This window comes from Pan troglodytes, chromosome 6 (assembly GCF_028858775.2).
Source record: "Pan troglodytes isolate AG18354 chromosome 6, NHGRI_mPanTro3-v2.0_pri, whole genome shotgun sequence".
Classification (NCBI taxonomy): domain Eukaryota; kingdom Metazoa; phylum Chordata; class Mammalia; order Primates; family Hominidae; genus Pan; species Pan troglodytes.
The window spans coordinates 170,198,307-170,218,489 of NC_072404.2; the positions used below are offsets into that span (position 1 = coordinate 170,198,307).

A 20,183-nucleotide genomic window follows, 5' to 3' on the forward strand; every position below is an offset into this window, starting at 1 on the left:
GTAGAGAAATTCTAATCCGGCAGACTCTGGAGGAGGGAAGGAGGGCAGGAATGTTTACTGTGGAGCTGCTGTGAAGGCGGCATTGCGCGTCTGTTGTTTCCACTAATTTCATCCTCATCACAATGCTGTGAGCCAGCTTCTCCTTGTTTGTGTAGGAGGAAGCTGAGGTTCACAGAAGTCAAATAATGGGCCCAAGGTCACCCAGCTAGTAAGTAGCACAGCCAGAATGCAAACACAGGCCCACATCCCTGGTGCACGCCTTCCACCTCCACCAGAGCCAGGAGCCGTGAGTGAGGCCAGGTGCAGAGATTGGCACCTGCTCTCAGCGTCTGATACAAAGGAGAAGTTGACAGATCATATCCCTCCCTAGCGCCTCCTTCAGTGATGGGTCTCCAATCCCCAGTTACCTCTATGTTAACACAATTCCAAAAATGTGACAATTCCAAGAAGGAAGTTCCAGTTCATCTTTAGAATGACTTCCTCATCTGTAAAGTGATAATAATACAGCAATATGATGATGCAAATCATGATAACCTGGCTGGTGTCTCTCTGAAGCTCTTGGGGGCGCCGGGCATTGTCCTGGCCAGGTTACCTCCAAGCCTTATAACAATAAAGACAAGGAAACAAAGACTCAGAGGTGTACAAGACCCCACGGCGAGTAAATGACAAAGCCGGGTGTATGAGTTACCTACTGCTGTGCAAGCCACCCCAACCTGTAAGGGAGAGAACAGCGGACGTGTTAGCTCTCAGCGTTCGCCACCCAAGAATCTGGGAGTAGCTTGGCGGGTGGTCCTTGCTCAGGGTCTCTCATGAGGCTCCTGACTCCTGGTTCAGGGTCAGCTCATTCAAATGGCTGAGGCTGAGGGCAAGTCTCAAATAATCGGCTTCTAACTTCCCTCTCCAAGGGGATGCCTCACTGCCTGGCCGCTGTCTTCCCTACCATACCTGGCAAGGAAGGATGGGCACAGGAGAGTGGCCTAGAGGCCAGCCCTGCCCAATACTGGATCTGGCATCCACCATCTATGCCTTATTCTCTTCATTAGAAGCTAGTAAGCAAGTCTGAGTCACACTCCAGGGAGGTGGTGTTACACCAGGTGTGCGTTCCAGGGTACAGGGGTGATTGGAGCTCCCAAGGCTCCCGTCACACCTGGCAACTGTAATTCTGTGATAAAAGGTTCCAGTCATTCCCAAAAAGCACCCTCCCCGCAGATGAGACGGAAAGTTTCATGTGTCAAATCTCTTGCAAAGTTATTGACTTACTTTTTTTCTTTAAAGATACTGACTTTTTCATCAAGAAACTGAATTTTAGATAAGTGAGGATATAAGTGCAGAGCCCTCTGGGGCTAAACGTTGCCTGAAAAGTTTTGAAAAATAGATGAGCCCCAGGAATGTAGAACACCTTTGGTCTCACTCTAACATAGCCCTAGAAAAACTGCAAACTGGTTCTGTCATGTCGGAATTGCTAGACAGTCAATGCTTTGCACCCTTCCATTTGAAAAAAGTGGCCAACGTAGACGCTTTGCAGCAGCATCGGTTCTGACCAAACCGTCATCTGAGCAAACGTGCATTTTCTTCAGGCTCAGCCTTCCCGCTGGTGTCCACCAAAGGAAAATCCACCCTGGCCAGTGAGTCCTTGTGTCGGGAGCTCTGGGGCCTGTGTTTCCCTTTGCCTAAAAGTAGGGGCTGGCAGCATGGAAGGCCTCCTCATGAGCTTTCTGGAGTGTTTTCTGAGTGCAGAGGAAATAAGCGAGGCAAAGGTTTGGTAAGGGTTCGCGCCTATCCTTTCTAATCTCTCACCCACTTTCATTATTGTGCATGTAGTCTCCATCGTCTATCCAAAGTTGCTATATAGGGGTCCTGTTTCATTCTCTTTATTTTGACAACTACATTATCTACCAATTCTTTATACTTGTCTCAAAATACTCCTTTTTTGGTAGGGGTGATACACAAGGGGGGCAGGGAAGTGCTGGGTTGTGAAAGGCAGGGGTCCTGGTGAGGGCTCCACCTTCAGGCCTATGCCCATGGACCTAAGTGAAGACAGGCACTCCTGTTTTCACACCCAAATGTTGCATTTCCCAAGACTACCCTGGCCTGCCACACCCCCATCCTGTGCCTATAAAAACCCCGAGACCCTCGCGGGCACACACACAGTGGCTGGAGTCGAGGGGGAAATCACCGGCAGAAGAACACACACACCCACACCCCAACGGGCCATCGATGGTGGAACAACACGGACACTGAGGGAACTTTGGCTAGGGGCAGTCGGAAGAGAGCCTGGCCTCTGAGTGGCCTGATTCCAGGGAAAGACCACCTTCCCGCTCCATCCCCCTTCTGGCTCCCCAAGCATCTGCTGAGAGCTATCTCCACCATTCGGTAAAACCTTACACTCATTCTCCAAGCCCACGTGTGATCCAGTTTTTCCGGTACACTAAGGAAAGAACCAGGGATACAGAAAGCCTCTGTCCTTGTGATAAGCCAGAGGGTCTAACTGAGCTGATTAACACAAGCCACTTGCAGATGGCTAAGCTGAAAGTCAGACTGTGACAGGCCCACTGGGGCTTAGGGAGCTGTAAACACTCAACCCTAGATGCTGCCCTGAGGTCGGAGCCCAGGCTCCCCACGACCTGCCCGTCTGCATGCTTCCCCTAGGGGTTTGAGCTGCGGGCACCGAAGACACGAGCCATACACCTGTCACACGCCCTGCGAGGGGAATATGGGAACTTATCCAGTTTCAGGAGGAGGGAATGACTAGCTACCAACCACCCAAACAACCAAAGCCAATTTTCCTGTGAAAGGGACGCTGGGGCATCTGATTACTTTTGTTGCTATAAAGGCCTTGGAGGCTGGGCACAGTGTGGTGTGCTTATAGCCTGCACAACGTGGCAAGATCCTGTCTCTCTAAAAACAAGAGGGGGTGCTTTGGTAAGGATGGAAAATTCTGAATAGCTCTGCCTTGATGTCTTCTGCTGTCATTACAGCGAAAGTGGTCTGGGGTGTCACTCAAACAGAAAACTGTCTTGTTTGGGACTTGAGAAGAGTTTTGGTGCCTTCACCACCAGAAAATGAGGAAGAAGGATCAAATAAGGGAGGAACGCCAGGAACTGAGGGCCGAGGGCCTTCACGGCCTGCACTGTTCTGCCGAGCAGGGCTGTGCGCAGCTGAGTTGAGTCACGCTGCCTGCGTCCTGGGCTGTGCACAGCTGAGTTGAATCACGCTGCCCGCGTCCTGGGCTGTTTACAGCTGAGTTGAATCACGCTGCCCGCGTCCTGGGCTGTTTACAGCTGAGTTGAGTCACGCTGCCCGCGTCCTGGGCTGTTTACAGCTGAGTTGAGTCACGCTGCCTGCATCCTGCACGCAGCCCTGTGCTCTGCATGTTTGAGGTAGGCTGCTTTCTCCACACGCATGGACATCTTTCCTATGGGGTGAAGGCTAGGCTTACAAGCCCTGTCTTTTGGATGTGGACATGGATCCCTTGCACATGTGCCTTCCGTGGCATGAAGACTGTCAGCACCTGGCAGGACTAGAGCGACTGGTGAAACACCAGACACCAGCCCCTCGGCCAAGGTCTCGCCCAGCACCTCCTTCTGAACCCTGCCCTGCCCCGGAGGCTGCTGGCTCCAGTGCAGGCCTGACTGTCACGGGCACCTACAGCATAAACCCTGCCAGTGACCTTGCAGCAGCTGCAGCACCAAGCTCTCCAGGCAGCGCCCTGGCGCAGGTGAAGCAGCCCAGGCCCGCGCTGCAAGGGAGCCACACTCCAGCCGGCGCATTGGCAGAGAGAGTGCTCTCCCAGGAGAGGATGAAGCGCTGAGTGGGCTCAGGGTTTCAAAAAGCCCACCCCAGATTCACTCCCCCGAACCTTGCCCTGAAGAGCTCCCCAGACTCGGCGGTGCCAGATTCCCAGGGATAGGAGATTTTGTTACTCAGTGCTAAGCTTCTGGGCTCTTTATTTTTTCTTTTACAGTGGTCTATGGATATCCCCATAACATCCCTTTCTTATTAATTAATTCAAATAAAGATAAATAATAAACTGTGTGGCTCAATGTGGTTAAATGTGTATGGCATTTAGAGGTTTTGATGTTGTCGTAGACAAATGCCGCTTCTCTCCCAAATTGTTTCCACCTCCACTCCAGGCCTTTCTTCACCCCATCTCCTCCTAGCCCCAGACCCACTCCTGGCCTGAGCTCCAGGGTCGATCGCCCTGTAGAGCAAGTCTGCCCGGGATGAAGCTGACACATGAGGCTCATGGCTCAGCCCGCGTGTCCTCACCTGCTGATGCAGCCCCAGGTGGCCTCCCCAGGGGTGCGAGCCACACATTAGCGTGAGTTCGTTTTGTATCAACTGTAACCTAAAGAGTTTCAACCCATGACTCAGAAGGAAAATACTCCGATAGACCACACAACCCAACCTTGTAGACTTGCATCCGGATGTCATTGGTATAGATGAAAGGACGCGGCCCTGCCATTGAGAGTGGCCTCACATCCCCCTGTAGGCTCCCGGGATGTCCTGAGCTGCACTTCCCACTTCACCCTGTCCGAGGCTGGCCCATCGTCCCCCAGCATCCAGGCTCACGAAGGACGGCGGTCCCCTGCCCCCTAGGAGGGAGTCAGCTCCTTGCAGCCACTGGAAGCCCACCCAGCGGCTCACCTGGACTCCGTCCCAGCCCCCAGCCCACATCTCAGCTGGGATTTCCCCTTCCTGCTTCCGAGGCTAGGAGGACCCTGGAAAGGACTCTCACCCTCCTGCTGCTGCATGTTCTGTGTCTGCTTTCCTCTTTCCAAGCCTTCCGTGGTCCCTGCCCTCTTGAAGGGCATATTCCAGTGAGCAAAATGGACATTAAATAGCCAACATTCTCTTTCTAAAGCACCAGCTGGCCCAGCAATACTCCCCGCCCCCCCGGCCCCCAACCCCGAGGTGGCCACTGCAGGTGTTTTCGTCACGTCCCAATGAGGAGAATTTTAACCAGGACATCAGATGGCTCCCAGTGCTCTTAGCCACTGTCTGGTTTTCTCTCTTCCTGCGCCCACGCTGATCTGGACTGACCTCCTCACTTGCCTGCCCCAAATCAGAAGTGACTGCCCTGCTGGGCAGGGAGCTGTGATTTTCATTTTCTTGGGCAGTTACAGATGATGTTGCAGTTTCTGAGAAAATTAAGTCATCAACTCCTGGACGCCCCTGACATCATCAAAATGTCTGGGCTGGAGAGCCACAGGCCCTCAATTTATTATTGGAAATAATGGGGAAAAGACAAGCAATTATGTGTTGACATCGGGCTCTGCTGCTGTGAAGGGGTGGAGAGCTGTAATTCCTGCCCTTGGGTCGTATCAAGATTTGGAACCAGGTCCAATCTGAAATAACATAAACTAAAAGAATTGATTAGACCAGGTGTCATTTGGGGTGCATCTCTCTGAACTGCCCCTAAATCCCTGCAGGTTATAATCTAATGCACAGTGACTGCATCCATTTCCAGGGGACTTGCAGGGTGACGTGGAGCAGGTGATGGATGCCCCAAGCCTTGTCTGGACTTGCCCTCCCCCGCAAGACGCCTCTTATTTCCCTGTCCTTTCTGCACTGCACATCATGAGGCCACCGTCGTCAGCACAGGTAGAAGCCCTCAATAATGAAGGCAGCTGATCACAGCCAGAGGTGCCCTTTAAACACCCAGAGGCATGTCACAGAGGAGGTGAAGGCTGAGTCTGTGAGGCGACAGGAGAGGTGGAGTTGCTGGGTGCCAGCTCCGGAGACCTGGGCAAGGCCAGTAGTTCCAGGTAACACAGACACCAGCAGCATCCAGGGCTGGGGTTCTGGGGGTCCGCCAGGGACTGGGGCTGCTTCGGCTCAAAGGCAGCCAGGCAGGGGCCGGGAAAAAGGAGCAAGTGGTGCCCTGGGTTACTACAGACTTTGCCCACATGCCTGTAGGGGCAGGGACCCAGTGCACACCTCCCGGATGTCCAGGAGCAGACACAGAGTTCAGTGGATGGGCTTCTCCAACAACCTGAGCTGCTCAGGTGAAGGGAGGGTTTGTGTGCGGGTGAAGCAGGCCCCCGCCAACCTGATGCTTTGCCTCGAGTGTTTGCCTTCCCTCTCAAGGCTGTCTCAGGGCACTCTGTGTGCTCTGTGTGTGGAGCCTGGTCTGGCATCCAGGCACCCAGGACACCAGATCACATGGGGGACACGAGGAATCACATGGGGTCTCTCCACAGATCCTCCATGTTCTCCTCCTTGCCCGGCTCCAGCAACCTCCGTCAGTCAGGGGCTGTTGCCCCTCCACCCATAAGAACCCCAGAACATACCTAGACGTCTCTGGGTCCCTACCCAGACTTTCCTATTTACTTACTTATTTACAAGATACTGAACCCAATGTGTTGCCAGTCCCCATCCGTGGCCCTCGGGACGCAGTGGTGAGGAGGACAGGCTCCTTGCCCTGGTGGGACTTCCATCGGGTCCTGGGAAGTCAGACACAAACAAGACAACAAAAAATGCAAACGTCAGTTACTTAGAGTGACTTAAAAGTAAAGTGAAAGTGGTGGGGAGTGAGAGAATTGCGTGTTACTGTAGAGTACGTGATAGGAGACGTCCACTTTGTATTGATTTTAGGGGCAAAGAACTTCTATTTATGTGCATATTGTGTTTATTGCATATATGCCAATTTATAAGACATAGATATCTATGTGTTTCTGTTTGTTTAAGCAGGAAATAATAAACACAAGAAATGGCGAGTCACTCCCAGAAAAAGGTAAATAAATACCAAGGAGAAGAGACGGATCAGCCCTGGCTGTCACATGAAATAACCAGGTAAGAGAAGATCCTTGAGGTGCCCCAAGTGGTGACTTCGCCAAGTGTCCCAAAGAGGAAAGCCAGCGTCGCTTCCAAGGTGACAGCATTAGATATCCCTGGTAGCCATTACGTGATATGTAAATTTCCCCTAAATGCTGAGATAGCAAAACAACAGTGCAGTGGTCAAGTCACGTCAGATACTTTTTTAAAAAGAGAAAAATTGAGCAATGCGTTCTTGAAAAAAACACCAAGTCTCAAAAATTAATACATAAATAAAGTGGAACTTTAAAAGATTCAAGACAGGCTGGGTGCAGTGGCTCACACCTGTAATCCCAGCCCTTTGGGAGGCCAAGACGGGCGGATCATGAGGTCAGGAAATCGAGACCATCCTGGCTAACACGGTGAAACCCCGTCTCCACTAAAAATACAAAAAATTAGCCGGGCGTGGTGGTGGGCACCTGTAGCCCCAGCTACTCGGGAGGCTGAGGCAGGAGAATGGCGTGAACCCAGGAGGCGGAGCTTGCAGTGAGCCGAGATCGCACCACTGCTCTCCAGAGCCTGGGCAACAGAGCGGGACTCCATCTCAAAAAAAAAAAAGAAGAAAAAAAGAAAAAGAAAAAAAAAAGAGAGAGAAAAAAAAGATTCAAGACGTAGCAAGCAACATTTGAGTATAGGCAAGAAGTCAGCCAGCTGACTGAGCAACCAGGTCCCACCTGGCCCCAGCCTAGAACTCACACACCAACAACTCAGCTAGCAAAGGCAGCTTTCCTGAAGTTCTGTTTGTGTTCTGCAGAATTTGGAAAGAGTCATAAAATCATGGGATGTGTAAAAATAGAACCTGGTAGAACTCCTAAAATCGCAGGAGGGCCTCGGTCATTGGATCTCCAGGTCAAGGTAAGAAGGAATAAGGACAAAGAAACAAAATGCTTACATTTTTGCCATCACTTTTGCTGTGGGATGCAAGTGTGTTTCGCAAGCATTTTCCTGTAATGTGGGCTTTGTTGGACACCACACAAACTTGGAGCCTGGGGGAGCCCTGAGCAGCTTTAGCAAGCTTGTCCTCCCATAAAGGGTCAGAAAGAAAGTGTTTATGGTTTTGCACAACTCCTCGGCGGTCATCACTATTCAATTGTGCTGTGGTGGTGCGATAGCACGTGCACAAGTGGTGTGACTCCGTTCCAATAAGACTTCACAACAAACAGAGGAAGGCACCAAACGGAAGGGAAGGGCTCCAGGGAGGGGACGTGGCCGCCTGTCTGCAGATAGGCCGGGTCAAGCCTGGGTGGACCTTCACAGCAGTGGTCACAGGAGTGACGTTGGCTGCTGCAGGTGGGAGAGGGCAGTGTGGCCAAGTCCAGCCCTTAGGCTTGTAAGGGACCACAGAGGGTCCTGGGAAGGACAACTGACATGTTGGGAAATTGTACCTGGGAACTGGAAATCCAGTCTCTGTGATTCTCTGGCAGTCTGGGCACCGTCACACAAGAGCACTGGTGAGCAGATGTTCTTTACTGGGCACCGGCGCCCTTCAGGAGTGTCCCAGAGAAACCGCAGAAACCCAGGAGGATGCCCACAACCAAAAGACGATTCAACACTCGCCTTTACAGAGGGGGAAGTGAGTTCACACTGCCACTCTCTGCACCCCGTTTTCCTTATGTGCCACAGAGAATGAACCAAACTCACTCTGTCTACTCCCCGGCCTGAGGTTGGAAGTTAGATCAAGAGGTTCCACCCCTGAGCCCACACTTGTCCTGCGAAGATCTTGATACCTCTCTCACGGCCAGTGCCTCTGCCTCCTGTGCAGACATGCGGGCCCAGCCACAACACAGACTGACTCCACTCCTCCTAGGACACCAGACTGCACTGAGACGGTTGCTACCTCCTTCCTGCCTTCCTCTACTTGAGTCCCAGAGACCTTGGCTGCCCTCCCTGCTCTCCCAATAGAGCTCCTTCCTCTCTGTCAAGCTTGGCTCCTGGTCTCCCCTCCACTGGCCTCTTAACCAAACAAACACTCAGCAGTAGCTCAGCCCTGCCCTGAGCCTGGCTGGAAATGTGAGGGGAGAAGAAGCCAGTGCATTCGGGGCCCTATAGAGACATCGAGGCTGACAACCAGAAATTCCTGTTGAGGTGGGCACAGAAATTTACACTTACGGTCAAGGATAGGTCAGTCCAGGGTACCCTTACTGAGACGAGCCCTGTTGAAAGAATCAGATGTTGAAGGAAATACAGAATGTAGAAAGATAAAATAACTTCTGGACAATAGTTTCACACAAAATCAGTGTATCTTTGTACTGACTTTTCAAATTATTTTCCCACCCAGGACAGCACAGAAGAAAGAGCATGCATTTTTGAGGCAGACGGACCTGATTTAAAATCTAGATTTGGCCACCAACTTGCTGTGTAGCCTTTAGACAAGTTTCTTAAACCTCCACAAATCTGCTTCCCCTGGCTCAGTAAAATGAGAGTATTAATGGTATTTGCTTCATGCCTGTTTTGAGATCTGCAAGTTCTCATCCCTGAGAAGCAAGCACCAAGAGGGTTCTGGTGAACGCGTTGTCATCACCCCTGCAGCCACCAGCTCTCAAGCCAGCCCTGGATCTCCTTGTCCCGGGAACTGCTCCCCCTCTGAATCTGAGCAGCGGCTTCCGAGGCTCTGACCCCTCTCTCTGCTGCCTGCCTGCTGGCCCTGGGGCCTCCAGCCGCGATTCCTCAACCCTGCTGAGACCAGCAAGCCATTGATCCACACTGCCTTCTCACTCTCCATCAACCAGCTCATGTCTCAAGATTCTTATTAATTTGAATGAAATTTCCAGTATTCAACCATTTTGATCTACACAATGGCTATTTGATAAGGCTCAAACCAATCATAAAAATACAGCAATTTGTCGTAGTGGCTCACGCCTGGAATCCCAGCACTTTGGGAGGCCGAGGCAGGTGGATCATGAGGTCAGGAGATCGAGACCATCCTGGCTAACACGGTGAAACTCTGTCTCCGCTAAAAATACAAAAAATTAGCCGGGCATGGTGGCGGGCGCCTGTAGTCCCAGCTACTCGGGAGGCTGAGGCAGGGGAATGGTGTGAATGTGGAAGGCAGAGCTTGCAGTGAGCCAAGATCGCGCCATTGCACTCCAGCCTGGGTGACAGAGTGAGACTCTGTCTCAAAAAAAAAAAAAAAAAAACAAAAACAGCAATTTTTCCGAGTAAGTGCATCCCAGACTCTTGGATTCCCAGCTTGAGAGTCCCAGAAGGTGCACTTTGAAGGCATGAAAGGTGCAGGCATGATGAAGTTGTCGTCTTAGCGCCTGCAGCTGCCGGGTCTGCACAGCAGGAAGAAGGCAGGCCAGCCCTTGCAGGTGGGGCCAATCTCCTCCTAGACTGATGAGAACTTAACAAAGGTTTTCTGTGTCTTGGCGACCCCAGACACATCAACGTAGAGTAAAGAGAGGGCTGGACTAAAGGTTTGTGAGCCTGGGTTCCTAATCCTAATTCTGTCACAATCCTAATTAGCCCCATGATTCTAGAGGCCTCTAAACTGATGTTGTCTCTGTTTTCCTTTTTTGGGACATTGTGTTTTGCCAACCGCACACTGCCAGTCCATGGCGCTCTCTCCACCACACCTTTCTGGGAACCTCCATGCCCCATCCCCCAGAGTGCCAGGTGTCCCCTCTGCTTTGCTTCTGTGATTTGTGAAAACCGACTTCTTAGCACCCCTTCCCGAGAAGAAAATGAACCTGCGCAGGAGGTGACGTCACCATCTGGCCCAAGCTGCTGGAGCCAGCAGATGGAAAAACGAAAAATAGAACCAAACTCCAGGGAGGCAGTGCGGGGGAGATGCTGACCCTCCTGGGGCCCAGGGCCTTCAAATTGTTAATCAGCAGGTTGGAGACAGCCTGGTTCCCATCCTAGATCTACCACTTACTCTCTGGGTGACCTTGAGCAAGTTATCTAACCTCTCTAAGACTCAGCTCTTTGCCTATAAAATATTATCATAACAATTCGTTCTTCAAGAGAAAAAAATGAGGAAAAAGTACACAGGAAGCAGTTGGCACGGTGGCCGTGTCTACCACAAGGGGTTGGCATATATGGTGATTGTGGTGGGTGTGCAATGCCCAGTGGATCTCACCACCAAAGTGGACTCCTCTGGTTAAAATAATTGAGTTACCAGAAGCTGTGCGTGAAGTGCATATATGGAAAATTCAGCCATTCTCAAAGCTGTTTCACCTTCTCACATGAGCAGATGCTCCCTGCATCGCCCCCCAAGCTCCTTCCTGAGCTCATGCTGATTTGTCCATTCCAATCAGTGACCCCTGAATCCTCAGGTGCTCACAGCCTGCTTCACACCACTTAGCCCTGAAGGTGACCATTTTCTCTTTCTGCCACATGCTTTGGGGCATATGGGGAAGAAAAGGTTATGATCTTTCTATGTAGGAGCTCATCTAGGAAGAGAGTACAGGTAACACAAGAGGTGTTTGATATGTATTCATGTCATTGAAAAGGAAGATTCCTATTAATAGGAAAAGTTGTCCCCTGTTGCCTACCCCCCACAAATATTCATTTAGGTTTTGATGTGTAAAGAAGGGTGCACCAGACCCTGAAGGCTTTAGCATTCCACCCTACAAAATACTTGGGAACGGTTACTTAAGATGTCTACATAAATTGATTTCCTAACATTGTTGGGGTCATAGACCTCTCTGAGAATCTAATGAAAGCTGTGGGTCCCCTACCTAGAGAAATGCACACACATGTGCGTGCACACACACACACACACACACACAGGCTTCTTGGATGCCCTGAACATTCCTCTCTGAATGAAAGGAACAACTTCAGAGGCAGACAGACCTGAGCTTAAATTCTAACACAACCTTTCTTTCAATAGCTGCAACTCTGCAAGATATACTTACCTTTGCTGGATCTGTTTCCTTGTTTTTAATATGGAGATAATACCTGCTTATAGGGCTACAGTAAAGATGAAATAAGGTAATGTCTATAAAGCACCCAGCACATAGTATGTGTTCCAACACATGGTACCTGGTGACTTCCCCTTTACCAGCAAAATATATTGTTCCCCAATAAGTTATTAGGTGTGTTAGACATACAAAGTTAGATAAAAAAAAAAGAAAGACATTAAATAAAAAGTTTGAGAATTCTTGCTGAAAATAAATAAATAATCTTCTCTACCACATGTTTTCTCTGAGGCTTTGGTTTAAACTCTCGATGTGGTTCTACAAGTGAAAGAAGGAGGATGTAGCAATTTCACTTATTTATCTGACCTTAGAACATTGTCTCCATGACCATCATCTGGACCCAATCTGGGAACTGTGGCCCTGATGGTCAGTATTTCCACTAAACTGCCAACCTCATGGAGAGCAGCACCAATCATATTCACTGTTTGTTAGAAGTTAATCAACCTAAAGTTAGAGGTCCACATGACAATCTGACTTCTGACTTTAATTATATAAGTTTGGGGAATTCCCCAAAACACTATCATATTTGCTCTAGAAGGCTTCACAGAACTCACTAAAAGTTGTGAAACTCACAGTTATGGTTTATTACAAGGAAAGGGTATGGACTGGAATCAGCCAAGGGAAGAGATACATGGGATGCAGCCCAGGAGAGCTCCAAATGCAGAGCTTTTCTTGTCCTCTTCCCACAGAGCCAGGACAGCATCAATGTGTGACAATACCATGGAGCATTGCCAACCAGGGATGCTCACCAAAGCCTCAGTGTTAAGGGTTTTTGTTGGGGTTTCCTTGCATAGGTGTGGCTGATTGCCCATATAGCTAATCTCAATCTCTAGGATCTATGACGGTCTGCTGATACCACAGGACTCAAAGCCTCCACCATAAATCAATTGCTGATGTTTCTGGGTGTGGCCAACACCCACTCTAGAACTATCAAGTATAGCCATCCCCCACCTTACAACACATTTTTAGATTTTACTGTGTGGCCAAGACTCCCAGGTGAACAAAGATTCTCTCATCAGGTATGACATTCAAAAGTTTTGAGCTAGCCAGGTCTCTTTTTATGGCAAGTGTAAATTTTTTACTGCACATTGTTATATCTTAATAACCAGAACTTGGTGGATCCTCAATGGTACTTTGTTGTATGGATGAATAATAAATATATTTGTGGAATTATGAAAGGTCATGTTAAATCCCAAGCTGCTTGGGCTTTCCTGCCAGTTCTGTTGTCCCCAGACACCCACTTCTTATGCTAATTACTGACTCATATATCTCTTATATAAATGTACCCTAATCAATAGCTAAGCAAACCTGCAAATTTCAAATTCGACATCCTTTCATGACTAAAAGTCTCTTATAATAAATAAAGGAGAAATTCCCTAAATCTCTACAGAATATCTAAAAAATACTTAAGAAAAATGTCATTTACTTATAAAAGCTTTTCCTCAGAAATCAAGAATTAGATAAATGTGCTTACATCACCACTCCTACTTAACATTATACTGGAGATTCTATTCAGTGAAATAAGGGAAGAAATGGTAATAAAAGGCCTAAAAAATGGGACAAAAGAAGTAAAATTTGTAATGTCATTATTCACAAATGACATCATTGCACATGCAGAAACTCCAAAAGAATCTATAGACTATTAGAATCAATAAGTGAATTTAGCAAGGTGTTATGGTTTAATATGTCTGTCAAGAAGCATGTATTGAAAATTTAATCTTTAATGCAACAGTGTTAAGAAATGGGACATTTAAAGAGGTGGTTAAGCCACGAGAGCAGAGCCCTCATGGATTAATGCCATTATTGAGGGATGGGTTTATTATTGTGGGGTGGGTTCTTTATAAAAGAAAGAGTTATCTCCACCCCCCACCCTCTCTTGCCTTATGCCACAGAATGACACAGCAAGAAGGCCCTGCCAGATGTCAGCCACTTGACATTGGACTTCTTAGCCTCCAGAACTGTGGGAAATAAGATGGTTTTCTTTACAAGTTACCTAGTCTCTGGTATTCTTTTATAGCAGCATGAAATGGATTAAGAAACAAGGTTACTAAATAAAAGGCCATATATGATAATCAGTTGTATTTCTGTATACTAGCAAAATGAGTAGAAAATAAATAAAATGCACACAAAGCAGAATAAGAAACTTCAAATACCTAGGAATAAATCTAGTTAAAGATATGCAAAATACATACACTGAAAACTACAAAACATTACTGAAATTAAATAAGACCCAATAAATAGAGAGATATACCATGTTCATGGATTGGAAGACTCAATATTATACATATGTCAAAGCTCCCAATATTGACTTACCAACTCAGTGCAATACCAATAAAAAGCCTAGACATTTGTTTGTCTGTTTAACTCACAGGCTGATTCTAAAGTGTCTATGGACATCTAAAAGACCAAAAATAGTGAAGTCAGTCTTGAAGAAGTAGAACCAACCTGGAGGGTCTGCTTGACCAGATGCCAAGACCTATTTCAGAACTGTAGTGATAAAGACATTGTGGTGCTGACAAAGGATAGTAACTAGACTGGTGACTAAAATGCAGAGTCCAGGAGCAGAACTGTGTCAGTTGCCTATCGCTGTGTGACAAACTTCCTCACTACTTATCTGGATCAGAAATTCAGAACAACAACAGGGGCAGTCCACTTTGCTCCACAATGCCTGGTCCTTCCCTGCAATAGTCCAAACATCAGAGAATTGGCTGGAACAACTAACGGCAGTGATGTATCTAGGGCTTCAGTTCTTGATGTCAGTTTTTCTCTTCACTTCTCTGGGTGGCTAATCTGGGATGCCTCCTAGCATGATGTTCTCAGGGCAGTCAGACTTTTCATGCAACAGCTGCTTTCCCCTACCATAAAAGTGGAAGCTACCAGATGTCTTCAGGCCTGGCCCACAATAGGAACAGCAGCACCCACATCCAAGCTCTGTTGTCAAGATAGGCTATAATCCTGCTTGGAGTCAGGGAGAAGTGAAATGGTGAGAGAGCCTTCCTGTCCTGATGAGTGGGGTGCATGTATGTGCAGAGTGGCCATCTCAGAAGACCATCTGCCACAGCCCTATATTTGTGCAGGCACCTATTTTGTGGCAGAGGTAACACTACAATGCAGTAGAGAAAAGATGGCTTTTTCGATAAATGATGCTGGGTCAAATGGACATCCAAAGGAAAAAACAAAATAAATTTTGACCCCTACTTTACACACTATTAAAAAATCAATTATAGAAGGATTGTGGATCTAAGTATAAAAGATGAAATAGTAATATAATTAGAAGAAAGCCTAGGGCAATTCCTTTCTGTTGTTGGAACAGGCAAATATTTCTTAAGCAGGACACACAAAACACTGATCATGAAGGAAAAAGATGATAAATTGAACTACATTCAAATTAGGAACCTCTCATTATAGAAAAGGAACATTAAGAAAGAAAAAAGACAAGCCACAGAGTAAGGGAAGATATTGCAACACATACAGGGCTGATATTGAGAACATACATATATTTTAATGGTCTATAAATCAATAAGGAAATGGTAAGGAAACCAATATAAAAATTGAGAAATAAGAACTTCATAAAAGAGTATATTCAAATGGCCAATACACATATGAAAAATTGTTCAACTTCATTAGCCATCAGAGACATGCAAATTAAAACCACAGTGAGATACCATTTTACAACCAGCAGAATGGTAAAATGAAAAAGACAGACAAAACGTTTGTGAAGAATTTAGAACATTCATCCACTACTACTGGGTATGAATTGCTACAGTCACTTTGGAAAATTGTTTAGCAGTATCTACTAAGGCTGAACATACATAAACCTCTGCCTGAGTAGTTTCACTCCTAGGTGTACATCCAATAGCAAAATGCATAAATATATTCACCAAAACACATGTATAGGAATTGCACAGCAGCACCATCCCTAATAGGCCAAAACAGGAAAAAAAAAATCAAATGGTTAGAACAATAGAATGGATAAATAAATTGTGGTATTGTCTATTCATGCAATGGACTATTCTGCAGCAACACAAGCAAATGAAGTACTGAGACACACCACATCGTGGATGAGTCCCAAAGACATATGAGCAGAAGGAGCCAAATATTTAAAAAGTACACTTTCTATGATTTTACTTAGATAAAGTCCAAAATCAGGCCACACCAATCTATGTTGCTGACAGACAGGAGAGGGGCTGTATATTAGTCAGGCTTCTCTTAGAGAGACAGGCCTAATAGGATAGATATGTATTTATAAAGGGGAGTTTATTAAATATTAACTTACATGATCACAAGGTCCCACAATAGGCTATCTGCAAGCTTGAGGAGCAAGGAAAGCCAGTCCGAGTCTCAAAACTAAAGAATGTGGAGGCTGAACGTGGGGGCTCAGGCCTGTAATCCCAGGCTTGATTTTTTGGGGGGCCCAGGGGGGTGGATCACAAGGTCAGGAGATTGAGACCATCCTGGCTAACACGGTGAAACCCTGTCTATACTAAAAACACAAAAAATTAGCCAGGTGTGCTAGCTGGCACCTGCAGTCACAGCTACAAGAGACTGGGGCAAGAGAATCGCTTGAACTCAGGAGGCGGAGGAGGTTGCAGTGAGCCAAGATTCTGCCACTGCACTCCAGGCTGGCAACAGATTGAGACCGTCTAAAAAACAAACAAACAAAAAAAAAACTTGGAGTATGATGTTTGAGGGCAGGAAAGGAAACATCCACCATGGGAGAAAGTTGTAGGCTGGGAGGCTAGGCCAGTCTCACCCTTTCACATTTTTCTGCCTGCTTTACATTCATATGCAGCTGATTAGATTGTGCCTACCAGGTTAAGGGTGGGTCTTCCTTACCCAGCCCACTGACTCAAATGTTCATCTCCTTTGGCAACACCCACACAGACACACCCAAGATTAATACTTTGCATCCTTCAATGCAATCAAGTTGACACTCAGTATTAACCATCACAGGCTGGCTTGGGAAGGGACAATTACCTAAAGGGCACAATGCGTCTTCTGAGCTGCCAGAGCTTCTCGTCTCTTGAGCTGGAGCTGGGCATGTGGTGGTTCATTCGCCATGTGACATTACTTGAGCTGAACTTGTCATTTGCATATTTTTCCCTGTATGTGTGTGTGTGTGTTATACTTCAATTAAATTTAGTAAAATAAAAGTAAAAAGCTCTTATTCATGTATTTACTTACTCAAAATATTCCATTTTTCACAATTATACAAATTAGAAGAGAGAAAAGGGGGAGGTTTGTATGTGAGACCAAGAGAAAAAGGAGACATAGAAAAAAATAAAAATTAGTATTTTTACTGAAAGCAGTAAAACTATCTAAGACATGAAAGGAAAAGAAGGTAATTCTGCTTCCCCAGTTGTTATTGTAATTAAATTAAGTTTTTGCCACTAGAGTTGGGAATGTCTCGTTCTCATTATATTTTATATATAGGCCATGAAATCACCCTTCCAGGACACAGAAGAGGAAGTAAATTGGAATTATTTTTAGTTCTCATAAAGGTTCTAGCCTCAAACAGAAAAAAAGGTCAAGTTTAATGATTCCTCAAAGCACTAAGCTAGAAATAATTTTTTAAACTCCTTTACTGTGTCATACCTAGGTCACTAGAAGACACTGTATTTTCATAAGAAATTGCAGCTACTGTCTATGAGGACTCTAATTTTCTGTACAAACTGTACCGGTTTTTTTCCACAGAAAAATTACTGCACTTAGTAGAAGAAAAAAATTCTCCCTAAAAATGAATTGGGAAATTAAAGTGTAAGCAACAGCATGAATTAAAATGAATTCTCCAAGAGAAAAGTAGAACTGGATTCCTACCTCACCCAATATGTGAAGGGGGGCTTAGATGAAGGGAAAGTCTACACATGAAAGGTAGCAATGCAGAGTTCACAGAGGGAAGTTCAGGAGAATATCTTCATGATCTTGAAGGGAGGGAAGGACTTCTTAAACAAAACTTCCAAGCAAAAAAACTGTAAGGCACATGCACACACATAAACGCACATACGTGCGTATGATTACATAAAAAATAATGGTTTCTGATCAAAAAAAGACACCATCAGCAAACTAACAGAAGACAGAAAGATATTTTAATCCTCCAAACTGCAATTAAAAAGAAATCTTGAAGATCAACAAGAAAAAGATGGTGACCCCAACATTAAAGACGGGTAAAGGAGGCTGGGCACGATGGTTCACGCCTGTAATCCCAACACTTTGGGAGGCCGAGGCGGGCAGATTGCTTGAGGCCAGGAGTTCAAGACCAGCCTGGCCAACATGGTGAAACCCAGTCTCTACTAAAAATACAAAAATTAGCTGGGTGTGGTGGCTCACACCGGTAGTCCCAGCTATTCTGGAGGCTGAGGCAGGAGAATCGCTTTAACCTGGAAGGCAGAGGTTGCAGTGAGCCAAGATGGCACTACTGCCCTGCAGCATGGGTGACAGAGCAAGACTCTGTCTCAAAAAAAAAAAAAAGATCCAAATCCACTGGTTTACAGAAGAGGAAACCCAAAAGGACACCCAGGATGTGAGGGCAATCTGGTTGTGATATATGTCACCCCTTGATCCCCAGGGTTTATTCAGCAATCTGGCTGACTAGGCGGGTGTCCCCTTCCTCCCTCACCACTCCATGTACATCCCTCCCAAAGCTGCACACTCCGTTGAAGAGGACGACCATCCCCAACAGAGGAGGGCCAGTCTTCGGTCAAGGGTATATGAATAGCTGCAATCCCCTGCTAGAACCTCCAAACAAGCTCCCAAAAGGACATCTGGCAAATAAAGAAACATGCACACAACTAATTATCAGAGAAACACGAGCTGAAACATTGTGATATCACTTTACACACTTTTGATTGGCAAAAGTTAGTGATTTGGAGCTGCCGAGGGCTGACAGGCTTGTGGGCAGCACAGGTGGAAGCATGGCTGGGGTGGCCATTCTGAACTATGCTTTGACACTGCTTGGTCAGGTAGACCTGCACATACCCTGTGACCTGGCAGAAACACTCCTGGGGATGCACCTGTGGCCAGCAGGACGGCGGGTCCCATTCCACCTTCGCTGTCGTAGATTACACACCCACACCCTTTCCCCTGTGGCTCTGATGCTCCTCACAGCATGGGTGGAGCACACTTCCCCACCCCATTGAGTTGGAACTGTCCAGGTGACTTGCTGGGGCTGGTGGACTCTGAACAGGACAAGACAGAGGTCTCAAGTGTGCTATGTGTTTCGTCTTCATCTCTTGCGCTGCAGCCATTCATAAGAACATGCCCTGGGTAGCTCCTGGTCCAAGGAGAGTGAAGAGAGATGGGAGCAGACCTTAACCCAGCCCACTCTACCCCCAGCCAAGCCCAGCAGGTCACCTGGGTGTGTCTGTGAGTGTGCTGCCAGAGGAGACTGACATTTGAGTGGGTGGACTGGGAGAGGAGGATCCACCTTCAATGTGGTGGGCACCATCCAATCGGCTGCCAGCACAGCCGGAACAAAGCAGGCGGAAGAAGGTGGAATCACCTTACTTGCTGGGTCTTCAGGCTTCCTTCTTTTTCCCCTGCCAGATGCTTCCTTCAGCTCCTCCTGCCCTTGGACATCAGACTCCAGCTTCTTTGGCCTTTGGACTCAGAGACCTGTACCAGTGGCTTGCTGAGGACTCTTTCAGGCAGCCTTCAGCCACAGACTGAAGGCTACACTGTCAGCTTTCCTGGTTTTGAGGCTTTTGGACTAGGACTGAGCCACTACCAGCTTCTCTCTTCCCCAGCTTGCAGATGGCCTATTGTGGGACTTCACCTTGTGATCCCGTGGGCCAATTTTCCCTAATAAACTCCCTTTCATATAGACATGTATCTTACATTTCTGTCCCTCTGGAGAACCCTGACTTATACTCCGGCCAACCACAGATCAGTGAGAAAGAGAAGAAAATGCTTGTTGCTGTAAGTGCCTCAACTTAGGGTGGCCTGTTACACAGGGCTTCTGCAGCAGTAGCTGACCGCTGAGGGGCATGTACAAGGAGATTTACACAGCATCACTTCTGCTGACCTGGTACAGTGGGTTGAATGGTGGCCCCCAAAAGGAGGGCCCACCCGGAACCTGGGAATAGGACCATATCTGGAAAAAGTTCCTTGCACCATTAAGTGAAGGATCTGAAGATGAAGCCATCCTGGACCAGGTGGGCGCTGACTCCAATGGCAAGTGTCCACAGATGAGAGAAGTGGGGGAGACGCACAGACCTGGACTATTCTCCAAGAGAAGCAGACTTCTTTGTTCATTAATCCACTGCATTGTTGGTCCCTTTTGTAGCGTGGTTTAACTTTACTCCAACTACTACCTTTTAAAGAAAAATCCTGCTTAAATAAATGAGGAACACACAGGTCATGGAGATCATGGCTACGGAACAGTGAGTTCTAGTCTGGAGTTTGGACTCTGGCATGTCCCATCCTGCCACCTGAATAGTTTGTCCAGGA

General features: G+C 47.2%; 1 long non-coding RNA gene across 3 annotated transcripts; it reads left to right on the top strand.

Moving 5' to 3' along the window:
* The first annotated feature begins 5,698 nt into the window (after window positions 1-5,698).
* On the top strand, window positions 5,699-11,485 carry LOC107976116 (uncharacterized). Of its 3 annotated transcripts, XR_010159074.1 has the most exons (4): window positions 5,699-5,768; window positions 6,694-6,795; window positions 7,571-7,671; window positions 9,095-11,485. It is a non-coding gene; the product is annotated as an uncharacterized LOC107976116 (long non-coding RNA). The 3 variants fall into 3 exon arrangements; XR_010159073.1 differs by having other exon boundaries at window positions 7,571-11,485; XR_008536318.2 differs by having other exon boundaries at window positions 5,711-6,008; window positions 7,571-11,485.
* The last annotated feature ends 8,698 nt before the right edge of the window (window positions 11,486-20,183 follow it).